A 25,618-nucleotide genomic window follows, 5' to 3' on the forward strand; every position below is an offset into this window, starting at 1 on the left:
TAAAGTCCAGGAAAGCATGGAATGATGTATGCCAAGCCCTGAACGTAAATCACTGTCAACCACCACTGCCGAATCCCAAAGCTTTTCTTTCAGAACGCCACGCAGCACACACAAACTGAAGCCATTCGTGACAATCAAGCCAGCACTGCAGAGATGCTCCAAGGAATAATAAATACAGGAGAGAAACTAAAGTAGCCCCAATCACAGGAGCACAGGAAATAATAAATTCCATGAAAAGAATAGAAAAACTAAGGAGCGAGCGGTACAAAGGAATCCACCGAGCCCAATACGGTAAAGCAGCAAAGATCTAGTACAGACGCTGGTAAAAATGCAGGGGAGCGGGACCCTTATTCACTGTTGGTGTGAACATAAACTGGAAGTTCCTCAGAGCAAATGGAGCTACAGCTACAATATGACCAGCTTTACCAACTTCTGGCTATATACCCCAAATACCCTACATCAGCATATCATAGAGAAACTTTCCATCCATGCTTAAGGCTAAATTGTTCATATACATACATACATACATATATTATGTATACAGTGTTCTGCCTGCAGGCCAAAAGAGGCCCCCACATATTATTACAGATGGTTGAGAACCACCATGTGGTTGCTGGGAACTGAACTCGGGACCTCTGGAAGAGCAGCCAATGTTCTTGGAAACCTCTGAGCCGTCTTTCCAACCCCCCTGAATTGTTCTTGATAGTTCAGAAATGGAACCAGACTAAATATCCATCAACAGACTAATGGATCCAAAAAAGTGTGATACATATACTCAGTAGAACTTTATCCAGCAATAAAGAAATGAACTTCAGATAATTACAGGGGGGGGGGAAGGTTGGAGCTGGACATCATTATTTTAATTAAAATACTTGATATATATATAGAATCTAGATTTAAGCTGTGTGAACACACATCTGCGACTTATGATGTTGTGTATGTAAGTACATGTGTGCACACGTGTGTCTGCAAGTGAAGGAGTCTATGTGAGTGTCATGTGAATCTGTGAGTCTATGAGTGTGGCTCTGTATGAATTTGTATGTGCAAGGGAGAGTTACAACTGCAAGTCTGCATGTGAGTGTGTGAGAGTGTAAGTGTGTGCATGTGTGTGTCTGTGTATGTATGTGTGCTCATGTGTGCTTGCATGTGTATGTGTGTACATGTATGTGTGTATTGTGTTCACGTATGCACACATGTACGCATGTGTGTGCGCATGCGTGCATTTGTGTGAGAATAAATGGGAGTGTGTGCATGTGTGCATGCATGTGAGAGAAAGACTAAGTGACTTGCAGGAAAAGATACAAAGTACTGTGTTCTGAAGAACAAGTCCAAACTCACAGCAAACACAGACACTATAACCGAATAGCAGAGACCATCCAAACAATAACACACCTTATACAATACTCCCATTCAGTTACAATAACAAGAAAATGAATAAACAAGCAAAACTAAGCATCCAACCTAAAAATCCAGAAAAGTAATCATGGACTATCATAAAACAAGTGAAGGGAAGATGTAATAAAGATAAAAAACAAATTAAGTAGAAAAATATACACAACAGAGAGAAACCAACAGCAAGATGATGGTGAAATTCCAGCCAGTCATGCACAGGCAGACAGGGAAGCAAGTAAATAATGCCCTATTAATCTGCTGCTATAAGATTGCTTAGTTTTAATTAAAACCTAGGAGGTCTTAGTACAAAACAACAGTGATAGAATGGAAACCAATTTAAAATGATGTGAAGACCAGCTGTCCCCAGACACTCTAAAAAACACAGTAACCTACCTGTACATTGAAAACTAAGATAAGGGTTTAGACAATCAAGGTTTTCCTAATATGTCTTGAGAATAAATAAGAAATCCAAGAATCCTATAGTTCTAACATCTATAGATCTTACCTTTACACAGTCCAAAACACCAGGCCCATGTGATTTCAATGACAAATTCTGTCACATTTAAAATGCCTCTTTAAAAAATTCAACTGAAATACATATGAATATATACATATATATAATAAAAGTATTTATCTTTAAAATCCAACTGCACAAAAATGATTTAACAGCCGGCAAAACACCGCTGCACATTTCACTCCGTGTATCTGGATTAAATTTAGGAGTAAATGCTAACAGAATAAAAGCAAAATTAGAGGATAACATATTGAAAGAAAATGGATTAAAAGCAAGCAGGATGATAAGATGGATCACTGTTAAATTGGCTCAAGTAGAGAAACAGCCCCCAAATGCAAATTTAGATTAGAAGATTCACTGACATTCACAACAGTAACAAACCGAAAGAGAACACTGTAGAATCCCCATTACGGAATCAAAAGCAGCTGTGGGAACTTAGTCCCCACTCCTGATGCCCTTGGGGGACTCAGGACGTAGGAAGAGGAGAGGGCTTTCAGACTGGTAAACCACACACAATGTTCTCTGTGGATGAGAATCCAGGGCATATGTGCCCACAAAGAAGTCCTCTTTCCAGTAGTACTAGAGCAAACGACTTAAGAACTAGATCCCACATGTCCAACAAAGAGAGCCGTGTCTGGCTTGAGATAGGCAGAAAGTCCTGAAGCATCGTCTGCTCCAGCCCACGTCCCGGAAGCTGTTCTCAGGGAGCATCCCTCTCCTTGCCTCCAGCTCTAGCTGGACGGCCCAGCTAGGGATAAGGGACAGGACAAAGCAGAACTATATTGTCATTTTGCTTCCCTCCCTACAAGTCAGCAAGACTGGAACAGCCTGTGAGAAATTCAGAAGTGTCACTAGCCCCAGCCTGAAGCACCCTCCTCCTCAGACCACTGACACCTTGGGATCCTCACTGATTCCATCCATCCTCCAAAGTTTAATCAGGGGCCTTTCAGAAGCCAGGTGCTTCCCAACAAGAAATATCCTCTAACCGCAGAGGGGGAAAAAAAAAAACCAGCAAGCAATTTCTAGCTAGGAACCTCTGTTTGTGGAAGGAAAAAGAGGTATAAAAATGTCTATCATAGTGCATATAGATGATGCATGACTTGCACCCCAAACATTAAGGATTCCTAAAAGTCAGCAGCAAAAAGGACAGTCAAGTAGAAAAATAGACAACTGTCCTGCAAACACCACAGTTCAAATCAGCTCCAGGCAAAGGATTCCAAGTCAACCTATCACAGAGATACTTGCCCATCAATATTTATCAAAACACTAGTCACAATAAATATTGGAGTCAGCCTGAGTGTCCCGTCACAGGGCAACAGATAAAGAAAAGGTGGTTGACAGGCACAGTGAGATTCTGTTTCAGCCACAGGGAAGAAAGAAGCTGTGGTGCCAGCAGAAAAGTAGATGAAACTGGAGATGATCAGACAGAGCTAATTAAGACAAATATATTTTTCTCATTGCAGTTCCTCAATTTTATATATGGCTACATTACATGTGTGTGCACTGGACAGGACCTTAGAAGTGATAACTGTGTAGGAGAACAAAGGGGACTATGGAGGGGGGGTATAAGCATAGTGTTTACCTGAATGAAACACAGCACCACACATAATGGATCCGTACACTGACATTGCTTTTTAAAGAGACATTTGAAAGTTACGGTGAAGACAATGAAAAAATGAGTTCTAGAATAAAGGAAGCAAACAGGTAATCATACTTGTGAACCTGTCACTATTTCCTAGACTGCTGAATTGGCCCTCGATACTATCCCCAGTACCTGAGTCTCCTCTGCCACTCCCTTCAGTACCCAGTTTTGTTGGTAGTAACTCCACATCCTAACAAATAATCTAGTCAAAGAAAGTAAAAAGGTCCACTAAAAATAGCTATGGCCAGAAATTCATTCATTCTCATTCTCTCTCTCTCTCTCTCTCTCTCTCTCTCTCTCTCTCACACACACACACACACACACACACACACACACACAGAGAGAGAGAGAGAGAGAGAGAGAGAGAGAGAGAGAGAGAGATACAGAGATACAGAGATACCAAGACAGGGAGACACAGAGGGACAGATACAGAGAGAACAAGACAGTGACAAAGAGACAGAGTGGCAGAGAGAAGAAAGCTCACGGCAGCCCTGAGTGTGAGGGCACTGAGAACATTTTGAAAGTTCATGGAGCAGACAGTGGGGAATGATTGTATTCAACTGGAATCCCTGAGGAGCGAAACTCATGGTGTGTCTTGGGAGCGAAGCACTGAATACAGCAAGCCAGAGGAGAGCAGTATGATTCAATTTATATGGAACTAAACATTTGTCCAATTAATTTATTCATTGAATAAAAATGCTTTTAGTATATCTAATCTTTTAAGGCAAGAAGTTACCAGTAAGAGGCTCAAAGGATTAATAAAGGGCCAGAGAAAGCTTTGACATAGTCATGAAACCTCATATCTTTCTTAAATTACATCCTTTGCCATACAAGCTAGCTAATTTGATGTCAACTTGACACAAGCTGGAGTCATCAGAGAAGAGGGTGCCTCAATTAAAAAAATGCCTCCATAAGATCTAGCTGTAAGGCATTTTCTTAATTAGTAACCAGCCCATGGTGGGTGGTGCTATCCCTGGGCTGGTGGTTCTGGGTTCTACACAAAAGCAGGCTGAGCAAGTCATGAGAAGCAAGCCAGCAAGTAGCACTCCTCTGTGACCTCTGCAACAGTTCCTGCCTCCAGGCTTCTGCCATTCTTGAGTTCCTATCCTGACTTATTTGACGATAAACAGTAATGTGGAAGTGGGAGCTGAATAAACCCTTTCCTCCCCAACTTGCTTTTGGTCATGGTGTTTCATCACAGCAATAGAAACCCTAAGACACAATACTTCATACATATTTTAGAAATACTTGCATATATGAATAGTGCTTTAGCAAAATATATGAACAGTGATTAAATGGGAAAGATATTGTTGCCATCACAAGAAAGTGGTAAACATAAAGACAGGCGAGAAAGACAGAAAAAGCAGGTTGTAGGTGTCTCTAAAGCTGCAGACGGAAAGAGGGGACGAGTAAAAGTGGCAGCAAACACAGCTGAAGAGAAGCTGGCTGAAATCTGTCTGACTATGTATTGGAGAGCTATGCCGTGTACCAAAATGTCGGAATGATAAGCTCTGGGACACACAGCAAACACATAAGTTACCAAGCACTCAAAGAGAGACCTGTTAATATCTGAACAGTGCAAGCCCTAGCTATTCCCTCCAGGTATGTCTAGAGAAAAAAAAAAAAAAAACATTCTCTAGTTGCGATCATATGTGCCCTTGAAGTGCTATGTCTATGAACAAAACAGGGCTCTTCAGGCACAGGACAGAAAATGGCATAATAAATGTGACACCAACATCCAACACTGTCGAAAAGACTCAGCGGCAAGAGAAGAGGTCACACTGGTTGATGACACAGAACCCTCTGAGGATCGCTGTGGTTAAAAACTACAACGTGATTCCAGAACACAGCTGCTACACTGAACCATGAGTGTCTCACAGTCTCCTCTGAGATCAGGCCTGAGTTCCATAGCTGAGGTTAGCCCTACGTTCACAAGCCTCCCATCTCAGCCTGAGTACTGCCACTGTAGGCATGTGTTATCCATGCCCAGTTAGGATATTTTAATATTACTCTGGTAATCTTTTGGATGGTTGAGAATTATTATTTGGCATATGTTAATATAAGGGAAGAATGTCGGCTTTCCTATATAAACTTTTTCCACCTGATGATGAACTAGATGAAGGCACACCTCATCATACAATCTTAACTTTCAAGTTATAAAGCACAGGCAAAACGAATTTACCTTGATGCCAGGGAATGAATGCACAATGAGGGCACACTGACCATCCAGCCCTCATCACAGCATGAGAAATGCCTCCCACAATTCAGAAATGCCCAATAGGATGTGTGGTAGCCAATGTGTGTCTCTGAACACAATGGACAGCATACATGATGCAAAGACAGAGAAGTACAGTGGAGTCACAAAAAGGCACACACAACAGATACAAGACTCTAAGTGTGTAGGCCAAAGGCTAGAGGAAGAAAAGCAAGAGAGAGGGCTGTTGTCACGTGCTTAAAAGTGCTTCAAAGGGGCTCCTCCACTGCGCAAGTCAGAAGCTGGTCCATGTACTGCACTGTGGGCTCTGCTCTCTGACTAGTCCATGAGAGTACAGGAGAGTTCGGCAGCCACATCATGAATGTAGTGTGACCTATGATGTTTGTGTTGACTTCACTTGGAAAGAGCGGGCTTTGCTAGGTCCTTCCCAGAAGAATATCTACAAAGATGTGATGCTGACCACCTCAAGAACCTCAATGCTCTAGACATATAGAATGTCATACTGGAAAGAAATCATGTGAATACTCATTGTGGTAAAGCCTTTGCATGTCACAGTCATCTTCAATATAATGAAATAACTCACTTATTTCATTATATTGAAATAATATAGAGAAACACTGTGAATGTAAACAAAATGATAAATTCTTCAGATGTCAGAGTAGTCTCTGAAGACATAAAATAACATATACTGGAGAAAAACCCTACAAGTGTAATGAATGTGGTAAAGTCTCTACACGGAATAATCTTTAAAAAAAAAAAGAAGAAGAAGAAGAAGAAGACATACTGGAGAGAAACACTATGAATGCAATCAATATGGTAAAGCCTTTGCATACCACGGTAATCTCCAAAGTCATAAAAGGATACCAGAGAGAAATCCTATAAATGCAATCAATGTGGTAAAGCCTTTGTATGTCACACTCATCTTTGAATACATAAAAGAACACATACTAGAGAGAAACCCTACAAGTGTAATGAATATGGGAAAGACGTTGTATGATGCAGTCATCTTCAAAATCATAAAAAAAAATATGCTGGAGAGAAACCATAGGAATGTAAGCAATGTGGTGAAGTCTTTGCAAATTTCTCTTGTCTCTGAATACATGTATGTGAATGTCAATTCCCAAGAATGTCAGACCCTGTAAATTTCTTGTAGCAGTGTTACAGGAAGTTTTCAAAATCCTGACCTTGGTATGAGGAATGAATTTGTCTTTACTGCTCAGCCATGTCTCTAGCCCTATACTATTTTAAAGACTTAATATATCAACTTGACATCAAGAAAAAGATAAGAACTCATAAAGGAAAGAATCCTATTCATATAATTTTGGAAAAGACTTTAAATATCACAGCTGTCTTCAGTTTCAAGGGAAAAGAACTTGTTTGATCTCGTTTTTGTCATAGCCTTGAAGTAAGTAAATTATTTACCAAGTTCACTAAGCACCAATAGTGTTGAGATCACTGCATTGTGGGTTCCATTTTGTAACATTTCAGGTGGATATTAAAGTGTGCCAAATGTGTGGAAAATATACTTAATGAAGTTTATTTTGTTATCCTTGTATTCCTTCAGTGACTTTTGTTTATCTTCAATTGTGCTTTTACTTACTGATACATATTTTCCTGCCCTTCATCCAAGTGGTCCACTGTTTAATTGAATATGGGGCAATGTAGGATCACACTTTTCAAGTAAAGGTGTCTGAAAGGGTTGTTGCTTGTTGTTCCTGGTTTAATTCACATGTATTCCCAAATTTTCATGAGATGTTTGTTAACCAGTCTGGCTTGTATGTCAGTAATTAGTCGAGGCTATATATCTGAATTAAAAATCCTCATGTGTCCGCCTCCTGAATACAATGGGTAGAAGATGTACCCCCAGCATCTCTAGTTTTGTGAACATGTTTTAATGAAGCTAATGTTAAAATGCTTGATAGAAGAGAATATAAGAAACATTAAGCACATCACGTGAGTATCCAAAGCAACATTTTCATCTAAATGGAAGAGTTGTAATAATGTAGGATGGTCAGCAGCCAACTGTATATCTCATAACATATCTTGATGTATGCGGTGGTTTGAAAAAACATGATCCCGAAAGGGAGCAGTACTATTAGCAGATGTGAACTTGTCAGAGTTGGTGGGGTCTTGTGGGAGGAAATGTGTCAATTTGTTGGTGGACTCTGAGTTCTCATGTATATTCAGGCCATGCCCAAAGAGACAGATAACTTCCTGTTGCCTTTGGATCAAGATGTAGGACTCTCAGCTCCAGCACCACATCTGCCTACATGCTGCCTTGCTTCCTTCCATGATTATAAAGGACTAAACCTCTGAGTTGTAAGTGAGCCACCCCACTAAATGGTTTCCTTTAAAAGATGCTGCAATGGAAAGAATTATTGGCATATCAGACCCTGGGGCTACACAGTGGGGTGCAGAGACCACGGAGAGACATGAAACAGCACCATGACATGTGAGACAACAGCTCTCTGGGCAGAGTGAGGGGGTGTCCTCTGGTTGGGAGGAAGCATCAAACGTCTCTGGACCAAGATGTAATCACAAAAGTGCTTCCCAGGGGCCAGAGTCTTGGCTGAGGCATTAGGAGCACTTGCTGCTCTCCCAGAGAACCTGAGTTTGGTTCCTGGAAGCCATGCTGTGTAGACAACCATCGATAAGATAATGTGTGATGTCCTTCTGTGTATGTGTTACTTTTATTGGTTAATGAATTAAGCTGTTTTGGCAAAGAAAAGCCAGGCAGGAAATCCAAAGAGAATGCCATGTAGCCACCGAAGGAGAAAGATGCCAGAACATTACCTGAAAGCTACAGCCTCATTGCAGTACATAGATTAATAGAAATAGGCTAATTTAAGATGTAAGAGCTAGATAGGAATATGCCTCAGCAACTGGCCAAACAGTGCTGTAATTAACACAGTTTCTGTATGATTTTTTTGCGTCTGGGCAGTCAAGAAACAAAAACACAGTCTCTGTTTACATAAAACTCCAGCTCTGAGGGATCTAACACCCTCTTCTTATCTCTGAAGGCACCCATACTTGTGTATGTCACACAGAGACACACATATACACATACAATAAATATTTAAAAAGCGCTTTCCTTAAAATGATGCTTAATACACACTCTGTCCATTTATCTCCTCTACCGTTCCATTCCCATCCTTGTCTCTCATTCTCAGTACTCAGGACTGATGTCATCTGAGGGGCTCAGTTTTACTAGACATAAAACTACCCACGCTGATGAGCACAAAGCCACAGAGAAGAAGCAAGGGGCGGTGTAGTCAGTGACTAGGGTGTGAGCTGCCAGATTTGCCTCTCAGCCATCACCCTGTGCTGTTCTTTAGATCTCAGAACTCCTCCATCTCACACCTCAAACTCTGAGTCCCTTGACCGACATCTTCCTGCTCCAACCTGGCAGCACGTGTCCCTCCCTATGCTCCCATGGGACCAGCCTTATTAGATCTCACCAAGAGTGCAACCGTTTGGCATTTTGTGCCTGGCTCAGTTCACCTAACAGTGTCCTCTAGCCCATGCATGAGCCAAGTGACAGGATTTCATGTGCTACATCCTTTAGCCATCCATCTGGAGCTGAGGAACATGGGTTGATTCCAAATCGTGGCTGGTATGAATGGCGCTACAAATGAACAACCATGGAAGTGCAGATGTCTCTTCTGTGCACCGACTCTGTCTCATCTGGATATTCCTGACAATGGAACTGCTGGATCATATGTTATTTCCAATTTTGTTTTATTTTATAGAAAGTTGCATAGTGTTACTATGATATCTGTACCAATTTACATCTCACCAACAGTGCACCCAGGACTCCCTTCCAATACTTCCTCAATGACCATCCGAGTTTAAATAGCAGCCTTCTCAATGGGTTGTGGGTGACTCCATAATGGAGTACAAACTTTCTGATTTAGCAAAATACAATATGAACTCACCATTGTTTGATCTGATTACTAAGGGAATTGCACTCCAAGTGGCCCGGAAGTTGTTCCTAGCCCTGAAGATACCAGTGTTGGCAGCATCACTCTTGCCCCCTGTGTAACGTGAGAAGGTCAGGCCTGCTTGTTGGGGTTTTTGTCCTGCCCTGTTCCCCCAGCTGTTTAGTCCCAAAGTAAAATCACACAAGAGATCTCTATGAGTTATAATGCTGATTGGCCCATTAGGTCAGGCTTCTTACTGGCTAACTCTCACATCTTGATTAACCCATTTTTCTGATCTATGTTAGCCTTGTGGCTCAGTACCTTTTTCAGTGGGGCAGCTCACATCCTGCTGCTTCAGTGATCTGTGCAGGAGTTGGAAGAATCAACTTCCTCCTCCCCAGAATTCCCCTGCTCTCCTTGCATCATTTCCACTTCCTGTCTGGTTTTCCCACCTACACCTCCTGCCTGGCCAATCAGTGTTTATTTAAAACATGATTGACATAATACAGACAATTCTCCCACACTACCCCTGGATGCTGGGGCTGTGGTTGTCACTGGCCCACTCACATCTATCTGCTTCCCCCAAGAAAGGCACAAACAAGAAGCCTTTTCCTCCCTGGAAGGAAAATCTTTCATGGCCAGCTCGTCTCAGCCACAAGGGACGGGGTTGAGGTCATAGGCCTACTGCACAGACAAGACATTATTTCAGGGAAGAGCCAAGGGGTGGTAACAGATCCTGGCTCCTTTTCCTGAGCTCAGGATAGGCCAAGCACTACACTCTGGGTCTGCTAATCAAACACGTGTCCTATAGATTTTAACAAAACCCCCAAAGACACACATTTCTGTTAATGCACAGTGGCAGCTCACAGGCCTGGCCATGCCCTACGATGCCTAAGGAAGTGTTTTGCAAAATGAAAACTGATGCTGGATAAAAACCCCAGGACAAGCAGATCAGCTTCGTACAAATGGAACACTGGAAATTACTTTTATTTCTCACACAGCGTAGGGACTAAGAACCATTCACATTGAAGTGGGAGGCGATTCTGATCATGTCTCATTCTTTAACAAGTCAACAAGTGAAAATAATAGCTATATCCAGTAGAAAACTTTAATTTTAAGAGCGATACTTTAGTTAGAGGGGAACAAAAGGAAAAGAAGAAGGAAGGAAGATGGGCAGGAAGAGGAAGAGGAGAAGCAACAAAATGAAGAGAAACAGACAAAAGAAGAACATGAAGATGACTGGATTTTTAAAAATACATTCACAACACATTTATGCAGACATAAGCATTTACTTCGATTTCCATCATTTTCTACACGTATGCTCGATAGAGTAACTCAATTAACACTCATTAAATAAATACTCACGGAGTTTGTATACATCAGCCATGTGATAACGACTCTGACTACAAGTCAGAAGACAGGTATGGAGCCTGGCCTCCTGGGTCTCACAAAGCAAACAGCAGATTCAAGTCTGGTAACCAAGTGAAACCAAATTGCACACTATTGCTTACTAAAGATGACGTGGTGATAGTGTGGCTGTTTACAGCTCTGAAAAGGGGAAATCTCAGAAATTAAAAAGAAAATTACATTAGCCAACATTCCATCACTGAGTTTGAGTTTATAGTATTAGACAAAAACTTAACAAAGTCAGTGCACAGAATTATTTACATATCAACATAATGACAATGCTAACAGTAAAAAGGTGAGTCAAGTCCAACCCTAGCCTTAAGGTACCACATCACTCTGAAGGAAGCAGTAGAGGATCCCTCACACAGGCTACAAGGGGAGTGAGACACTTAGCCCATGACAGCTCAGCTTTATCATGCCAACCTTTGTGATTCTCTACACATGTAGGTAAAACAACTTCCACTGCATAGAAGCTGTTGTACAACAAATCTTTTCCTGGTGAGAACCTACACACATGTCTACTCACCCCAAATAGGGAGCCCACAGCAGAACAAAGCACAGATACCATCCAAGCCCATCTGTGGTGAACCATGAATGTTATTGGAGTTATTTACTGAGATATGGGTGAGGGGTTTCTTACAGGAGCAGAAATGATACAAAGACAGTTGCATCACCAAAGCATGGGTGACAGCTTCCAAAACTGGGAACCTGGACCACACTTCATAGTGAGCAGGAAGCTCAACAGGTTGAAGAGTGTCTTTTCTAGGTAACTCCTTATGTCTAACCTCTTCCACGCAACGAGGCTGGTTTTCGCTTCTTCCAAGAAGCTGGTTGGGCTGCATAGTCTTTGCAGCTTGACTGGTCTGAGAGGAACTCTCAGCATTTATGGCTTGCTCTGGCAGGGAGGGGCCTAGTGGATCTGCTCTGTTTTAGGGACTTCCTGAAGCTGCTTTTAGTTGTTTAGCTTCCTGCATAAGGAGCTTCCCTGAAGACTGCTTGAGGCCCACACAAGGTCTCTTAGGAAACTGACCTGGGCATATACTCTCCCAGAGTCTGAGATCTATATTTTCTGACCTGAGAGGATGCAGAGAGAGAGAAGTCCAAGTGCTAGAGCTGTGTTTTAGGAGGTAGTGTAAGCAGAGACTACACTTTAGTTTCCCGGCCACCCAGGCCCAAATAATCACATAGAAACTGTATTAATTACAACACTGTTTGGCATATTCTTAGATATCTCTTATGTCTTAAATTAACCCATTTCCATTAGTCTATGTATCGCCACATGGTCATGGCATTACCTCATTTTCTACATGTCTTGTGGAAATTTTCTACATGTCCAGTGACTACTTGGAGTCTGCTTGATTGTGCCTATTTTCTCTCTCTCTCCCTCTCTCTCTCTCTCTCTCTCTCTCTCTCTCTCTCTCTCTCTCTCTCTCTCTCTATATATATATATATATATATATATATATATATATATATATGTTTGGATTTCTCACCAGACTGTACACTGCTAAGCCACTGGCCAAAGCAGGTTCCTTGTTAACCAATGGAAATAAAACATATTCACAGCACACAGAGGGTAATTCTACATCAGGATGATATGGTGGTTTGAAAGAAAATGGCCCTCATAGCTTCACAGAGACTGTCACTATTAGGAAGTGTGACCTTTTTCTAGTAGGTCTGACTTTGTTGGAGGAAGTATGTCACTGGGGATGAGCTTTGAGGTCTCAGAAACTCAAACCAGGCCTAATGGCTCACTGTCTCTTCCTGTTGTCAACAGATGCTGATGTAGAACTCTCAGCTCCTTCACCAGCACCATGTCTGCCTGCACACTGCCATTCTTTCTGCTATGACTATAATGAACTGAACTTCTGAACTGTAAGCTAGCCCCAATTAAATGTTTTCCTTTATAAGAGTTGCAATGGTCATGGTGTCTCTTCACCTCAGTAGAAACCCTAACCAAGACATGTAGCACTTGCCACAGGGCCATGTGCCCATGTTGATACAAAGGCAGTCTGTTGTCATTACCTTCCCTGAGAGGCAGTGTGGAACTCTACTGCCATCCTGGAGATTTTACCTCAGGCATACCCTTCCCTACTGAATGAGAACACATAGAGTCCATACCAACAACACCTTCAATTCCCAAACTCACTGATTCTTAGAACACTGTTCCCATGAGACCTCCATCTGCAAAGCCCCACAGAAGTACTGTGTCCTTCCTTCTTGCCATAGCCAATTTCAAGACAGAACATCATTCTGACCTGATCTATCTCCCTGGTCAGGCTTGTGGGGCCTCCCAGATGCTGTTGTCCATTGATGCTCTTCAGGACTTTGGATGCCCAGGGTCAGTCCACCTCCAGTGCCTGCCTGCCCAAGGTTCTCACCAGAGTGCAGTCAATCCCCTCTCATATTCCCAAAGTGTGTCCTAGCTCCTAACTTGGAACTACAGATCTCAGACAGTACAGGATATCCCTGATCACAACATTTCTACCAAGCATACCCAGAAAACAATGTGTCTTAATAGTTTCTCAAATCCAGAGGGAATGGGATCACCCTCCCCTCACATACCCAGACCACAGTATGCTTTCAGAGCCCACAATGTGTCACCTCTCAAGATCCCCCACTACCCTTATGACCAAGGCCCAAGTAAAGAGACTGAGCTTGAATGTGTCCAAGAAACAAAAAAGAACAATCTACACTATAGAAGCTTTCCTCCATCAGCCCTGGACACCTCCCATGCCCTGACCTTATGGTGAGGTCAAGACACAGACACAGCACGCAGGCCTGTCCCAGCACAGCTGTTGGGAGTCATTCCCTGAAGCATCATCAGGACATCATGGACAAACCTATCACCAGAGGAACAAGGCCTCCACAAACAGCATCAGTGAAAGACAGGGCTTCCTCCAGTGCTATGTATCCATCAGCCTTCTAGACAGGGAGCAATGTGCTTTTTCTAAAAACCAAATAGCATGCCTCTCAGGCTCTGAGGGCCTCTTCCCCACTCTGTTGTTGTCTCCAAAACAGCTGGATACCATGGCAACAAGTAAAGGAAGGAGAGCCTTTGAACCTTGGTTTTGTTTGTAGTTTTCTCTCTCTCTCTTTTTTTAAGAGTTCTCTTCAATGGCTTCCTGTTTAGGATATTGCTTTTTTTGAGGTGGGGAGGGAGCTTTAGGTGGAGTAGAGGTTGTCACAGAAGCCCTCCATGTCCCTCTTTCTGAACTGTGCATCTGCAGTCATCGATACCGCTGCACAAGTAGCTTTATCGCTCTTCATTGCTCAGCCAGCGGGAGCACAGATCAATGGTTTCCACATGGTTTCTGCTGACAGCACAGACCACAAACACAGCCCCAGGCTACCACAGATGTCACTATGGACTCAGGTGGCTGGGCGGGTCACCCACATCAATATGGCTCCCAGTGGCAGCATGGTTCGTGGATATCAACATGGCTTCAGGTTACAGCACAGACCACAGACATCTGCATGAACTTCAGTGGTAACACGGACCACAGACATCTACACATGTAGAAGAATGAAAATAGGTCCATATCTATCACTATGCACAAAACTCAAATCCAAATGGATCAAAGACCTTAACATAAAACCAACCACAATGAAACTCATAGAAGAGAAAGCGGGAAGTACACTTGAATGCATTGGCATAGGAGACCACGTCCTAAATATAACTCCAGCAGCACAGACACTGAAAGAAACAATAAATGGGACCTCCTGAAACTGAAAAGCTTCTGGAAAGCAAAGGACACAGTCAACAAGACAAAATGACAGCCTACAGAATGGGAAAAGATCTACACCAACCCCACATCTGGCAGAGGGCTTATCTCCAAAATATACAAAGAACTCAAGAAACTGGTCATCAAAAGAACAAATAATCCTATAAAAAAAAGTGTACAGACCTAAAAAGAGAACTCTCAACAGAGAAAGACACTTAAGAAAATGCTCAACATCCTTAGTCAACAGAGAAATGCAAATCAAACAAACTCTAAGATTTCATCTTATACCTGTCAGAATGACAATATCAAAAACACAGATGACAACTTATGCTGGAGAGATTATGGGGTAAAGGGAACACTTATGCATTGCTGGTGGGAGTACAAACTGGTACATCTGCTTTGGATTTCAATATGGCAATTTCTCAGAAAATTAGGAAACAACCTACCTCAAGACCCAACAATACCACTTTTGAGTATATACCCAAAGGAAGCTCAATTGTTCCACAAGGACATGTACTCAACAATGTTCACAACAGTATTGTTTGTCATAGCCAGAACATGGAAAAAACTAAAATGTCCCTTGACCAAAGACTGGATAAGGAAAATGTGATACATTTACACAATGGAGTACTATACAGCAGAAAAAATAACAACATCTTGTAATTTGTGGACAAATGGATGGAGCTAGAAAACATCACAATGAGTGAGGTAACCCAGACCCCAAAAAGATAAATATTATATCTTTAGCTATGAAGCAAAAAAAAAGGCAGCCTACAATTCACAACCTCAGAGAATCCAAACAACAAAGAGGACCCTATGAGAGACATAAATGGATCTAATCTACACGGGAAGTAGAAAAAGACAAGATCTCCTAAGTAAATTCGGAGTATGGGGATCATGGGATAGGATAAGAGGGAAGGGGAGAGAAGGCAGAGGGGCAGAAAAAAATATATAGCTCAATAAAGTCAATTAGAAAAAAAAACAAATGGGTTTCAACCGGGCTACTGGTTTTGCTGTGTACGATCTCCTCACTCAGTAGAGACAAAAACCTCAGAAGACAAAAGTTCTCATACAGAAACATATGCCTCTGACCTAATAGAAAATACCCATGTTTGATAAATTCAACAATAAAAACTGCTAGGTCAGGCACCAAAAGGAACCTGGAAAAAAAAGATGTCATGTACCTGAGACCAACTGACCCATGGCCCTGTGAACATGGTGATGTGAGTTATGAATCAATTAAAAGATATAACTGCAATCAGAAACACAAGCTAATTACACGAACATTCTCTAAGTATGAAAAAAAAAAAAACCTGAGGAACTGACCTTACACGAAAGAACGCATCGTAATTCCGAGTTGACAAGCAAACCTGAACCTTGCTATGCACACAACTGTGCACATCGGTCACCCCACAACTCGGGGGGGGGGGGCTTGGTGGGAACATCAAACACTATGAGCCTGTTTCTAAACACACAAAAAAACCTGAAGTTCACCAGAAAACCTGTCCTGTGCAGTCCTTAATACCATAAGAGACTGCAAGTGGGAGTCTCTAGGCTTTGAGCCTGAAGATCAGAAAACACCTGGCCCTGTTTTAGAGACCCCAGAGGGAATTTTTACTGCAAAACTGCTCCCAAATACTAACATTTTAAGAGGTAGTCGCTTGCTTGGCAGAAAAAGGGTAAGAGATGAGCCAGCTCAGGAGATGTGTGACACCAGCAGGTGGATTATGGTATCAGTGACTGCCCACTACTCGTGGCAGCCTCTTGGATTTTCCAGGTCTGTTTCCTTATGTCTCTAAGGAGAGCATTTCAAATGGTGGGGTTAACTTTGGAGATTTCAGAGAAAGTACTAGCTGAAGAAAAGCAGGTAATATTCTAACTGTTGAAAGACAAATTTGAATATGTAAATGCAAATGATTTAAATGGCAGATAATATTTTAGACTATGTTTCATTCCTTATTTCTGTTTGAATCCAGTTGAGCTCATGATCTGAGTAGAGATAAGCATCATCCAATGAGAAAGCACCACAGGACCACACACATGCAAACACATTCAGACATGCACAGACCTGTGTGTGCACAGACACATGGCATGGACATGAAGTCGTGCCTGAGTCCACAAAGTCTCGTTCTTAAATTTTAGATTCAGTTGTTTCAATATTGAGGGTGGGGACGCTTAGGGTAAGCCCAAGGAGGCCAGTGGGTCAATATGATCACAACAGACTATATACATGTATGAACTTCCGGCTAGTGAGGTCATAGATCTTAGAAGAAAACATACCACTGCCACTTTTCCTAAAACAATTATAATTCCCTGCATCCTAACTGCTCAGCTTTCTATTCACAGCCATGGCTCTCACTCTGTATCCAAGGAGCTTCCTTCTGCAGCAGCCGGAAACTGGTCCCAAGAGCTGTCCTTACAGGCAGGAAGAACCAGCAAATAAAACAGACAGAAGAGAGCATTCCCAGCCACGCCATTAGGGGAATCCAGTCAAAGTGGGAGCGCACCCCAGCCCTGCAGCTCAGGCTGCTTCCTTCTCTTATACTGATCTGGTCAAGACTTTTTCACCTTTAATATAAAAATCTTTCTCTTTTGCCTTTAGTATAAAAAAGTTGCAAATAAATAAAGACTTTTAATTTCTTCTTTGTAGCTGTTTTTAAGATGCGAAGTCGTAAGGAGCTAACACTAAAAAAGCAGGAGTAAAATCTCAAGTAAGCAGAGCACAACAGTAAAGTGAAATTTACAGTTCTCTAAATTAAAATTGTTTACTCTCGTCAATAAAATATATACACAATCATGTGCTCTTGGCATCGAGGTATAAAGACGTGGCCACGTCAGCCCCTGCTAGCTCCACCTACCCCAACACACACCTCCCAGGACCGCTGGCTGACTTCCAGCTTGTCTTTTCCCCCCGAGTTCACCTTTTACACTGGCAACCACGTTGAAACTATTGCACCCTGTCAGGGGTGGTGTACACAGACCCTGAGGGAGGAGACACAAGTGTCTTCCGTGAACTGCCTTGCCTGCCCTTCGCTCCAGACTGCCTTCTCCCGAGACAGAGTTGCAAAGTGATTTAACACCATCCTGCCTTCAACTGGCACTCACACCTGCCAATCCCAAGCTGCTGAGTATGTGGTCCCACTGGACTTCTGGGTCTGCCCTTGTGGGTCTTATTCATTAGCTACTGACTAACTTTTAAGCAGGAGACATTCTCACCTCTGTAGATGGTCAGTAAAATGGTGTGCCCATTGTACCAGCAGCAAACATATAGACCCAGGAGCAAGGCGGGGACACTCACTGGTCGCCATGAATAATGCTTGTCTTTCCACTGCTTTGAAAGTCCAGAAGAGCTAACCCTGCCTGTTTCTTCTGAAATATGGAAAAAAAGATCAAAAGTAACTGTTCACCCAAGAAATGTAGAAATTTTGCTCAAATCCACAGTGAAAACAAAATCTCCAAAGATGAAAGCTAAATGTGGACTTAGATGGGAGGGAGGAACTGTGGAAGCAGAATAATGACAGCAAAGACGCATTATAATCCATTATTATGGTCCAAGTCCCTGGAGCCTGGAAACCTGTGGAGTCACATGACAAAGACTTCACAGGGGTGGTGAAGGATCCTGGGATAGAGGTGACTCAACCTAGAGCGTCCCTCAAGGGAACATTAGGGGACATAGACAGTCCCTGAGGTTTGCAGATAAGATGTCCCAGAGGAGGCAAAAGCACAAAGCATTGCCTGCTAGGAGAAAACAGCCCCACAGACACCTTGACTTCATCCTACTTGCCCCACAGTGGCCTGAGCTGCAAACAGAGACAACAGCACAGTGGACTGATAGCACCAGAGGCTCATGGGAGCATCCCAGCAAGGTCTGAAGGGAGAGTTCACTTACCCTCCCCTGAGGGTCCTCTCAGGATGAGGCCATGCCCAAGTCTCCCTGGCCTGCAACAGATCCCTGCACAAGTCACACGGGAACCACTGAGGCACCGGCCACCATACTCTGGCAAGGCACGTCACCCTAAGCCTGTGACTAGAATATCAAGGTGTTTCCCAGGGAATTGACCAGCTGTACCTGCAGCTATGTGAATCTGAAGTCTGGATGAATGTAGAGGCTGATACTACCTCCACCGGGGCTTGGAAAAGAGGGGAAAAAATGTTTACCAAAAAAAGTCCATGAAAAGAAACAGGATGAGGGAGAGAACAAGCTCAATTAGCAAACCAGAAAATGTCACAGCACTGTCCCTAATCAATGGTGTGATGCTAGACGGGCAACCAAACTGGCGGAAGACTCAGCAGAGACCCTACTTCACATCTATATATAAACATAAAATGTCTGCAGATAGAAAAATGAACAAAAGTGTGAAATCCAAATGTGCACTTCTTGTGTTTGTTTTACAAAGGAAGGCTTTTAAGATATAGCCTCAAACTCAGATGTTGCAAACAGATTTCTAGACGTGACTTATAAGACTTATATTTCATGTATACAAATGATAAAGTGGAAGTCCAATGATGATCAGAAAAGGAAAAAAAATCCTAGCACTGTTGAAATGAGCTAGAAGACCACAGTGTACAACTCATGAAGAAGAGAAACAACAGGAACTGTCACCTTGCAGCTCAGGAGATGGGGTGATGGAGCCTTACCACAGGTCATAGATGAACTAGAGGTCACAGGCAGCACCCGGGAGAAAGGCTACACTCAGTCTTGGCTGAAGGGCAATGATGACACATTTTTCTGGAAACTGTATGGAAATACACACTAAAGATTTTTTTTTAAAAAAAGTTATACTTTCTAAAACCCTTCCATATCCAAAGGAGGGGAAATTGTGAGAATCCTTTATACCAGACTAGCATTCATGTGGGGCTTTGCACACGCCTGTAGTAGGTCCACACAACAGCACACAGACAGACAGCATTAAGACATTTTGATTTTGTTGTCAGGAAGAGTTACTCGGGGCTGGGGATGTACCTCAGCTGCTAGAATGCGTGCATAGCAATGCACAAGATCCTGGCTTCCATATCCAGCATTACATAAACCAAGAATGGTGGCACCTGTCTGTAATCTCAGCTCTAGGGAGGCTGAGGCAGGAAGATGAGAAATTTAAGGTCATCCTTGGTGATACAGAAATTTTGAAGGCAGCCTGGAACACATTACAGTCTGTCTCAAAAAACAAACAAATGGACAAAGGTGACTAGGGAGATGGCTCCATCAGTAACTTATGTGCTATGCAAGCCTGAAGACCTGGTTTTAGATTTCCAACACACCTATAAAAGTCAGGTGTTGATGGTACACATCTATAACCCGGATACTGCAGAATGGGGATAAGACAGGCATATCACTGGAGCTCCCTGGCCAGCCAGTGTAGACAACTGGAGAACTCCAGGCTCAATGAGAGACTCTAAAAAATAGTAAGATGAAGAACAATTTAGGAAAATATCCAATGTCAATCTCTGACCCCTCAGGTACACACATGTGTACATATCACCCACTTGAACATGTATGTACACTAATTCAACTCCCCCAAAAATACCTTTAAAAGTTATTATAATATACATTATTAATTTGTCAAACATGTTACTATAACAATGCACACAGTTTTTCTAATTTAAACTAGAAAATAGTTTAATAGTAAGATGGAAAGTGGCCAAAATGTCAAAAATACCGCCTCTGAGCTTCTCTTGTTGGGTCACTTTTCTATGGTGAGACATTAGATTTTTTGTTTAGATTTTGTTTGCTTTTGTTTAAAGGTTTATGTAATTTTTATTTATGAGTCCATGTGTGCCTATGTGAGTGTCTGCCTGATGTAGGTGGGTCTTCTTTCTATATGCTGCTATCATTGGTTAATAAAGAAACTGCTTGGCCTGATAGGTCAGAACATAGGTGGGCGGAGTAGACAGAACAGAATGCTGGGAGAAAGAAGCAGAGTCAAAGAGCTGCCCGCCATGAAGCTGCCAGGTCAGACATGCTGAATCTTTCCCAGTAAGCCACGAGCTCGTGGTGACATACAGATTATGAGAAATGGGTTGAATCAATATGTAAGAGTTAGCCAATAAGAGTCTGGAGGTAATGGGCCAGGCAGTGTTTAAATGAATACAGTTTCCTTGTAACTATTTCAGAATATAGCCGGGAGCCAGGTGGCGGGACGCAGCCTGCCACTCCTTTTGCAACATCTGCCATGTGCATGTGGGTCCCCTCTGAGGCCAGAAGAGGGTGTGAGATTCCCTAGATCTGAAATTACACGTGATGCTGAGCAACCTGACACAGGAACCAGGAGCTGAACTCAGGTCCTCTGGGAGAGTTGCATCCTCTTAGCCACTGAGCCATCTCCCCAGACCATGCTCATAAACGGACAATTAGTGTGTGGATTCACAGTGACTTCTACAATTCTACAAGGAAAGCGTGGGTCAGCCTGATGGAAGACACTTCTGCAACTGGTGTGTCCATTGTCTTTTTCAGAGGGACATGGACTTCCTGACTTGCTGCAAGTGAAAGAGCAAGAGCTGATTGCCAAAGCAATGGTGCTACTGTGCCAGAGCCCAGAGATCCTTGTAGGAAGACAATATAAATCTGAGGGCAGCAAAGAGTAGGAGCTGAGGTAATGGCTCATCAACATGCAGCTATGCGAGAACATGGCGGTGTAAACTCTGACACCATCGAACAGGAAATGCCCAGGGACCTACCTCAGAATCTGCATTTCCACATGCTGATCAAGTCCTGGTCATGGCTGTACCTCCACACCCCACTGAGCTATCAGAAACCCCTGCCAGTGTTAGCTACGGCTAAGCCTGCAAGGTTTCCATTAGGAGATGCATGGGCAAGGAAGGCACAGCCAGTTTCCCCTGCTTAGCCAGTGCTGCCAAACTGGATATGAGATCAACAAAGAAAACAACCAAGTTTGCCAAAGTTAAACAAATTTTAAGAACCAGAGGACTTTCTCCAAACCCTAACAAAAAAAAAAAGAAAGAAAGAAAGAAAGAAAAGATTTTTTTCCACGCAACAGAAACAAACAAAGCTATAGTCTAGATTGTTTTTTTGGACTCAAATTCAGTACATTGGCACATCTGGAATAATAAATGAGTCCTGCTCAGTTTCTCGTCTATGTAATCTCTGATCAATCCGACTCTATTCACATTTACCTTAAAGACTAGACACTACATTTACAAAATAAGTTGTATTTCACTCCTCGGGGATATTTGTGATTTGGCCTGCACTCAATGCTGAGAATCGCTCCTGTAATATCTTCCTCTAAATGAGACAAAATCCCGCAGAGGCCAGCACAGTGGAGCTTGCTTACTATCCCAATCCCCATAGGGTGTGACTACAACATCACTGGTGGGGGTCTGCAGTATGAACTCACAAATGTGTCAACCAGTCTCAGAGGGTGATTCAAAGACTCCCCCATATCAAATGTACATTGTAATTATAATTAATTTAAATGACCCTGCATGCAAACTTGTGACAATCATTTCCAGGGGAAGAGAACATCAACACTGAATATAAACAATGCTCTGCCAGGGTTACATTATTCCTCATTGTCCTTGTGTGGACCTGGGGAACGCTGGAGAATCAGAGGTTATGTCTTTCACATTTTGGTCCTGCTAACGCTCTACTTTGGAGCCATCCTGTGTGCCACAGGTCATTCTTGGCATCCCTGACCTCTCCTTACAGGGCACTAGTAGTGAACTCTCTCCAGAATGCTAAGCACAAATGTCTCCAAACACATACCAGTGCTGCCTGGAGGGAAAAACAAAAAACAAAAACAATATAGAAGACCTGGAGACATCCTGTCACAGTTCTAAACCATATCCTCTCTAATGAGAGAGAACAGAAGGACTGAGTCTTTCTAAGAAAACATTTAATAAGAAAGGTAGGCTGGACACAGGACAATGGGACACCCATCTTGGCTTCCTCTCCTTCCTTACATCCATGCAAATGAATGAGGCTTTAATAAGTAAGGACAGGTCCCAAACATGGCTGGAAAACAAGAATATACCATCCAGTAAGAAGGAGGGTCACCCTGAGACCAGAAAACAGAAGGAACAGCAGTAGCTAAGTGAAGCCCACACTCCAGAGCCTGGATGGAGGCTGAGGGGGTGAGGACCAGCAGCATCACGGGGAACGAGAAGGGCTTCAGCAGATCCTACCCCACAAAATGCAAAGAGATGAGACTGTTTCCAAGCAGCTTTGCCACCTCTCTAAAGTATTTATGGAAATACAAAAATATCTAACACCCAACAAAGTAGAAAACCAAAGATAAGTCTACAGAACTTGGGGCCTCTTTGGAAAAGACACCAAGATCCAAATCAATTACTGAATTTTTAACCTTCGGAATTTTTTTTAAATGAAGAATGAATTAAAACCAAAGGAAAGTAGAAGAAAGGAATAAATCAAGACCAGCAACAACATCATCAGCTGAGCAGAGAATATAAAATCAACAATGAAAATCAATGGAGTAAGAGCTGGTTCATTGGGAAGACGAACAGTCAGTAATCCACAGAATGATGAAGGGCAGGGAGAGAAGACCCATGTCACCATAGATTCCACACAGACAGGAAGAACAGGACCAGGGAAAATTCTAGACAACTCCTTACAGTGGATCAGAGGCCAGGCAATGACTTCTCACCCCTGGTCTTCCAAGCCCAGCTACAGGGTAGAATCTTGAAAGGACAGGGATGCCAGGGGGACAGCTTGCTGTCAGAAAAGTCTCGTAACACCAAAACCTGATCCACATGTATAGACCAGATACTCACCCCACATCTTTATGATCACTTGTGGCTCTAACAGGACATCTCGATCCTAAATGAGGCCAGGAATCATGCCAACATTAGCTGGGAATCCTACAGTGGGCCATCCCAAGATGCTGCAGTAGGGGCAGGTCCCACCAGGCCATTCAATGATCCTTGGAGAAGCAGCTCCTTCCCTACTCAGATTCCTATGGAATGCTAAGAACTGGTCCAAAAACCCTACAGAATGGGGCTATTTCTCCTACAACAGGAAGAAGGGAGGGATGCAGGAACCAAGAGACAGACAGAATCTTCAGATTCCTGCCTCCACTGCCCCACCCTGATGCTCGGCTGCTTCAGGGTCTGACTTTCTAAGGAGGAAAAGCCCTGGGAGATTCTGGACAGCCCAGTGAATCCGGCTAGCATGGAGATGAGGTCCAGCTACAGGAACCACAGGACCCCAGGGTCTCAAAAACTAAACACAAGCAGCAACAAAATGGTTTTATCATCAAAGTTCACCACCTCCCTTTAAAACACACACACACACACACACACACAGAGAGAGAGAGAGAGAGAGAGAGAGAGAGAGAGAGAGATCAGCAATACCACAGCAGCAAAGATCTCAACAACGATAGCTCTCCCAGCATCTGTATGCTGTATCACCCCTGTATTCATTCACGAAAACGAAGCCCAGGTGCACCCTGTTTCCCAGGGGGATCACCGGCAATGCTTTCCTCTGCACTGAGTCCTGGGGCTGCAGAGCCAATGCTGCAAATCAGGAAAAGGAACACAAGCCTGCCTCCTCCCCCCAACCCTTTACCAGGGTTTAGGCTAGAATTAGTACCATTGGGGAGCCCTCTTGAAGACAAAGGAAGTCACTTGAAAGTCTGAGGAAGAAAGGGGGGGCGGTTCGGGAGATGCACAGCCTTCAGTGATCTCGAGGTCATGTGCCTAGTGATTGCCTTGCTCTTCTAAGCCAACCCCCTAAGCTTCTTCTTCATTTTTATTTATTTTATTCATCTCTATACCACTGAGGGCTTCCCCCACGCCACCTGTAAACCCCTCACAGGGTATTAATGAAAAATGAATGTGAACAACAGAAAGGTTTTTCCAGCCTTTCTGGCAGCTGGAGGCAGGCATTGACTGCCCTGTCTCCCACACGCCTTTGCCACAGGAAATGAGCCCAGGACTAAGCTCCATGCAGAGCTACTTTATCTGGTGTTGTGAGTGATGCCTGGAATGCCAGTTTCTTTTTAATGAGTTTCTTTTCTGGCTAAACCAGCTGCTGAATTGTGTTTAGTATTGGGAAGCCTTCCTGAAAAGCTATGGTTGGTCTTGGCAGCATGAGATGGGAGGGAGAGAGGGACGCACAAGCAGAGACGGAGACAGAGACAGAGAGACAGAGCCTGCCGCACACCACTTCCAAGCCTCTTTGCAAACCTTCCAACATCCCAGATGAGGAGCCCAGCAAGTGCTCTGGCTGTGGAGACTGACTTTACAGCTTGAGGTCAACCCCAGCTCCTCAGACTGTGAAATCAGTAAGGAAAATATTTGATCCCTGAGTCAAGAATGTCTGCCACCAGAGAAAAGGAAAGAGATTATCAGTCAGGATAGCAGTGGCAACAAGGATCCATCCAAAAAGGGGACATTTCTCATCCATCTAAATCTCTTCTGAAGCAAGAAATAAGATTACATTGTGCCTAATCACCACTTCCCCTTGACAAGCGAAAGAAAATGCCTCTCCCGTGGAGACTCGCTGGCTCTCTGATCTCTTCCTTGGCACTGAGGAGCCACAAAAACTACGACTCTGCCCTCAACTACATTCCAGACATCTGAGAAGTGGGTCATGTTTCTAGGGGTTCCTTGGGTTGCCCCAAGATGGGGCACTAAAGTCAGCAGTAGGAGAAAGGCTGTTATCGTTTGAAAGCTGTTTTCCTGTCTGACCAAAAGCCATCTCTATAGATGCAGAACATCACTTACCTTACACACACGCGCGCACGTACACACACACACACACACACACACCAGCACAGCCACCAGATCCCACAGAACAGCTTTTGTAAAACCAGTAGGAACCTATATTTA

The 25,618-nt window shown here is 43.1% G+C and overlaps 1 protein-coding gene across 1 annotated transcript in view; it reads right to left on the bottom strand.

The window, feature by feature from the left end:
- Positions 1 to 25,618, bottom strand: part of Dlgap2 (DLG associated protein 2) — a 733,863-nt gene that overhangs the window by 610,199 nt on the left and 98,046 nt on the right. The gene's annotated exons all lie outside the window — the stretch shown is intronic.

The sequence above is a fragment of the Myodes glareolus genome, chromosome 23, assembly GCF_982192425.1.
Source record: "Myodes glareolus chromosome 23, mMyoGla1.1, whole genome shotgun sequence".
Classification (NCBI taxonomy): domain Eukaryota; kingdom Metazoa; phylum Chordata; class Mammalia; order Rodentia; family Cricetidae; genus Myodes; species Myodes glareolus.